This window comes from Acomys russatus, unplaced genomic scaffold, assembly GCF_903995435.1.
Source record: "Acomys russatus unplaced genomic scaffold, mAcoRus1.1, whole genome shotgun sequence".
Taxonomy (NCBI): domain Eukaryota; kingdom Metazoa; phylum Chordata; class Mammalia; order Rodentia; family Muridae; genus Acomys; species Acomys russatus.
Genome location: NW_026131748.1, coordinates 130,604 through 136,603, shown reverse-complemented (window position 1 = coordinate 136,603; position 6,000 = coordinate 130,604). Strand labels below are relative to the sequence as shown.

Sequence of the window (6,000 nt, the reverse complement as noted above, 5' to 3'; positions counted from 1 at the left end):
TGAACGGTTCACATGTCTATTTACCTACCCATGCTTTTCCTACGAACTGTGGACATCAGATACATAACCCCAGGGAAGAGGGTCTTGAAAATTCCTCCAGGAATCAGGATCAATGTGAAAAACAAGGAAAAAAGACCATGCAGATAGAGTCCCTTTGTCCATAGTAATAAAAGCAGGTCAAAAACATAGGTGCTCATTTGATGTGCAGATGGCAGTTCAGATTCCACATTGCCCAGCTTTAAGGCAGGACAAATATGTGTGCTTTGATTTTTCTTTTTATGTTACTGAACGTCCCCCTTCTCCTGGCCACTTTTATTCATCCTAGGTGCTATTGGAGGATGGAGTTAAATGAAGATACAGAAAGAGACTCGGTGAAGAATTGTATCTACATTTTTCAACTAAGTGGTGTTCCAATAGACAAAGAGCATTGGAACAAGTATCTGAATATATTGTAAGTGCTTTTTAAATTTTTCATGTAAATAATCTGAGACATACTTCATGAGGTATCTGATAAGGATTATAGCAATACTTTGAGTCTTCTGTCCTGTATTCACAGCCTTCATACCAAGGGAGAACTCTCACTTCTTTACAGACATATTGCTTTTTTTCTACTTTTCATGAGTGTTCTGATTTTATTTCTGTTAGGCACGTCCTTTAAAGCAGTACTCTGATTGAAAAAACAACTCTCACAATAACCCATAAAAGACAATCCTCCTAATCATAGTTTCCATTGTACCATTACCAGTGATGTATGACTGAAATCAATTCCATATATTTCAACAAGTTTTTCCTAAGTAACCTACAGTAAATGGCTATACAGTCTGCTGTATCTCTAGTGCATGTACTGATTGAAGTGTTTCTGTTAGTAGTGTTTATGGTACACATAGATCTTGAGAGCTTCCACATAGATACATGTGGTTACACTATGGTTACTGAAGATGTATTGAGAATGGAAGTAAGAGGTCAGGTAACAGTGAACTGTGTTCCTGTTGCTCCCATATTTAACTTGTATAGTTGTACAAACACTAGCTTTTATATATAACCAAGGCTAGTTCCATACACTTTACATAGAGTAAAGAAATTATACTTGGACTGTAAAAACATATATTTGGATTCTTTGAAAAGTGTGGCTATCACTCGTGGTGACTGTGTATATCCCTTTTTGCTTGCCTGAGTGACAGTTGTGTCATATGATAGTTCACAACATTTGAGAACAGACAGAGAAATTACCTACAGGTTCAATTTTGCCATTATGTAATAGCCATGCATCTTCCCTTTTATGTCTGAATTGTTTATTTTCTGAGACTTACATCATGTTTATCTCTTTCATTTCTCTTGCAGTAATTTTACTATGCATAGCTGAATGTTTTAGAGATATGGGATTCATACAAAGTTATTGGATTTCCCAGAGTTGTTTTGAAACACAGAACATTGGACAACTAGGCAATTAATAGAACATCAGTAATTGATGTTTCCCAACTTTTTTGTAGGATATAGTGATTGAAAGCACAAGCTCTGAATCTACATTCCTTTTGCTGTTACTGAAATTCTCAATGATAAATATTCTGTGTAGAGGTAAAGAATATTCTAAGAGCCTCTTTATAGATAAAAACACCACAGAGGTGGAATTTCTAAGTGGAACCTGATTGTATTTAACTCTGAGTGAATCATTCAAAAGGATATATTATGTTTGATGTATATTGGTCAGATAGGACTTGACAATGAAGAGAAAGGAGTTATTTTTTCCACTAGACATAGACAAGATATGCTATTATTTTGCCAACTGAAGTGTTGCCTGTTTTTATTAAAAAAATAAAAATTTCACACTTTTTTATATTGTACTTTATAAACATCAATTATTGGCATTTACAAAGCTCACTGCAATTTCTCAATGTTCCTTGCTCTCAGGAGGGAGGTAGAGTTAAGTTAGTGTTACCAGAATGGTGGTTAAAAAGTTTTTTGAGACAGTTTTTCAGTGATGTCTTGGCTGTTCTGGATGCATTTAATAGAAAATGCTGTTTTCAAACTAACAACAATGTGACTGCATCTGCCTCCCTGAATGCTGGCTTTACAAGGCCTGTACTATATCACACCTAGCTAAAGATGTTTTCTTGGAAAAAATTATGTAACCAAGATATACTCAGTGTGAGTAAATCACATATGTGTGTAACCAAAAAATAGTTGAATGACAATGGAGTAGTGGTTTGTGCTCTTAATCTCTGACCTCAGTACCTGAAGCAAGTGTATGCATGTGCATTTGATCAGAATAGTCAAGAGCAAAGTATAATTTTTAAAAACTGTGGATTGAATTATCCTATTATGGCCTAAAAATTTCATTGCTCCTGTCCACACAAACATGTGTATACATACTTATTTTATCAATTATTATTTAGTTATATGGATTAATATAACAATAAAATTTACAAAATGATTTTATTTCTCCAGTAGTCAAACTGGAAAAAAAACCACAGGAGATGGTGATGGAGTTGAGGTTATTTGTTAAATATATTGGCACCAATTAAAAATAAATTTGAGTACAGGAACCCAATGTAGCCTCTGAGAAGGGCTACTGTGCACTCATAATTCCTCCTTTCAATGCCTTGGCTAATTCTATTAATTTTCATGATAAAACTCAAACACCTCACAATCACATATATTTTTATATTTCTCAATAATTTCAAATTAAAGATTTCTTCAGAATTTCTCTTTGGTCAAAGCCGATGCTCATGTCCTTACCTTGTGAGACAGCAAACAAAAACAAGAGATGGAACCAGTATCTGTGGAAGATGTCAATTTCACATATTATATATGAGAGACACACTCTCAGGAGTGTTTAAATCTTTTCTAATTCTCAATTTCTTATATCACTGCAATCTCACAACACGGGGCATCTGTTTCAATCTTTGGAGGTGGCAAGCAATACTGTGCAATAAAGGATATTTTTGTATTCATTACAAATGGATAGTTGTATATCCGTATACATAATAAGCATTGTATCCTTTTACAGCACAACAACAAGAATCCAGCGATTTGCTTTTGCAATGGTTTTTTCCATGGATGAAGTCAACAGGAACCCTGGTCTTTTACCAAATATCTCTCTGTTTGATGACAGTTATTCGGTTGTATGACACTGTCACAATTAAACAGTCACATTCGTATGAACATAAACAATGATAGGTTTTACCATAATATGACTGTAAAAGACAGTCAGTGTGTACAGTAGTACTTACAGGACCAAGCTGGGAAACAACTGCAATATTGCAGATATACATGGACCTCTATGTAAGTTATTAGGTGAGAGTTTTTGAAGTAGAAATTTCAGAAAAAAAAAAAACAAACAAACAAACTCTTTTGGTACCACTCAGAGATTCTAGGAAGAGTTTAAAAAGGACAATGGGCCTTATCTCAGCTGGTCTGCCCGAGACCCCCTGAGCGCGAACCCTAGTCCCCCGCGCGGCCCCATTTCCACTCCGACAAGATGAAAGAAACGATCATGAACCAGGAAAAACTCGCCAAGCTGCAGGCACAAGTGCGCATTGGTGGGAAAGGAACTGCTCGCAGAAAGAAGAAGGTGGTTCACAGAACAGCCACAGCAGATGATAAAAAACTGCAGTTCTCCTTAAAGAAGTTGGGGGTAAACAATATCTCTGGTATTGAAGAGGTGAACATGTTTACAAACCAAGGGACAGTGATCCATTTTAACAACCCTAAAGTTCAGGCATCTCTGGCAGCAAACACCTTCACTATTACGGGCCACGCTGAGACAAAGCAGCTGACAGAAATGCTCCCCAGCATCCTCAACCAGCTTGGTGCAGACAGTCTGACTAGTTTAAGGAGACTGGCTGAAGCTCTGCCCAAACAATCTGTGGATGGAAAAGCACCACTTGCTACTGGAGAGGATGGATGATGAGGTTCCAGATCTGGTGGAGAATTTTGATGAGGCTTCTAAGAACGAGGCAAACTGAATTGAGGCAGCTTCTGAAGAAGGTGACACTTGCAGAAGTTATAGGAGCTGCTATTTTATATCATGACTGCTTTTTAAAATTCTTTTGTTTATGGATCTGATAAAATCTAGATCTCTAATATTTTTAAGCCCAAGCCCCCTGGACACTGCAGCTCTTTTCAGTTTTTGCTTATACACAATTCATTCTTTGCGGCAAACTAAGCTGAAGAAGCCTGGGAATAAAGTTTGGAAAAGGTTAATAAAAAAAAAAAAAAAAAAAATAAAAAAAATAAAAAGGACAATGGCTTCATGATTTTATCAATCTATTTGTTCAAGGGCCTTAATATTAGAGACATCCTAGGTCTTCCACATGTCCTTGTTTAAATTGAGATTATAGAAAACAATAACTAATGGGCTTCTATAGAAATCTTTAAAGAAAAATGTGTTTATAAGTTCTTAGGTATGCATGCTGCCTCATGCTGCTACCTGTGTCCTAGGTCCTTCGGCTTACATTTGGACCTTTCCATCCTGTCCTGAGTGATCATGAACAATTTCCCCATCTATATCAGATGGCCCCTAAGGACATATCTTTATCCCTGGCCATGGTCTCCTTCATACTTTACTTCAGATGGAACTGGGTTGGACTAGTCATCTCAGACAATGATCAGGGTATGTAATTTCTTTCATATTTGAGAAGAGAGATGGAAAAAACACACTCTGCTTTGCCTTTGTAAACATGATCCCTATCAACATGGAGTTATATATGTCAAGAGCAGAAATGTATTACAACCAAATCATGACATCTACAACAAATGCTGTCATCATTTATGGTGATAGTGACAATACAACAGCTTTGAGTTTAAGATTGTGGGGATCTCTAGGAATAAAGAGAATATGATGACCACCTCACAGTGGGATGCCACTATAAGTAAGAGTGACTACACACTTAACTCATTTCATGGGACTCTTACTTTTGCACACCATTGTCCAGATATTTGAATTTTCAAAAATTTTGTCCAGACATTGAACCCTGTAAAATATTCTGACAAATATCTGGCAAGCCTGGAGTGGATGAACTTTAACTGTGAAGTATTGGCATCTAACTGTAACACAATGAAGAACTGCTTGTCCAATGCCACATTGGAATGGCTAATGGAACAGACTATTGACATGGCCTTTAGTGATAGCAGTTATGACATATACAATGCTGTGTATGTCGTGGCCCATGCTACTCATGAATTTTTATTTCAATATGTATATCATCAGCAAATAGGCCCATTGGGTGACTCCAAGCATCTGTGCTTTAAGGTACTGTTTCTTCTATTGCATAATATTTGGTTCAATCATAGACACACTTTTATAAGTCTCTCACATGCACAATCTGAGTCGAGTAGACCTGATATGTAAAGCATGATAGGATGGAAGAGGAAGAGACAGGCTAAGTGGAAGATATAAGTGAGGGGATAAAAATTGGAGATAATCTGAATAAATTATTTAAAGAAAATACAAATAAAAAATGCAAACTGTAAAGGCACTTTGCTTATAATGCCTATTGACTTTGGTACAAAGAACCTTAATATCATCACACTGGTCCAAAAACTAGGAATATAATCAGTGTGTGCTAATTAATCCTCTTCATGATGAGAAGATAAACCCTTCTTCATTGACTGTCAAATATGTTGTAATTATTATACGGGATGATTTCCCAAAGTTTTTAGAAATGATTCACCACCAACCCCCATAGGTACTAGGATCCTTACTTAGATATGTGAGAATTATTATGCAGGCAATAGTACTGGTATTCAATTCAATACATACATGGTTTTTCATATGTGGTATATTATACTTATTATTTTATATATGTATGTGTTTCCTGTTGCTGTAGATCTTCTTGTATATTTGTGTTGCTGTTGCTGTGAACAGATGTTTCTATTCCATCTGCTTATCTTTCCAATTATCTGTGGAAGTGAACATAAAAGTTTGTAGGTAGCAATGTCTTACTGTATGTGTGTTTGTGTCTGTCTTTATCTTTCTGTATATATTTGTCAATGAATGTG

General features: G+C 36.1%; 2 pseudogenes; both read left to right on the top strand.

The window, feature by feature from the left end:
- Positions 1-254: 254 nt before the first annotated feature.
- Positions 255-6,000, top strand: part of LOC127186445 (vomeronasal type-2 receptor 116-like) — a 103,523-nt pseudogene continuing 97,777 nt past the window's right edge.
- LOC127186446 (transcription factor BTF3-like) lies at positions 3,401-4,203 on the top strand (annotated as a pseudogene).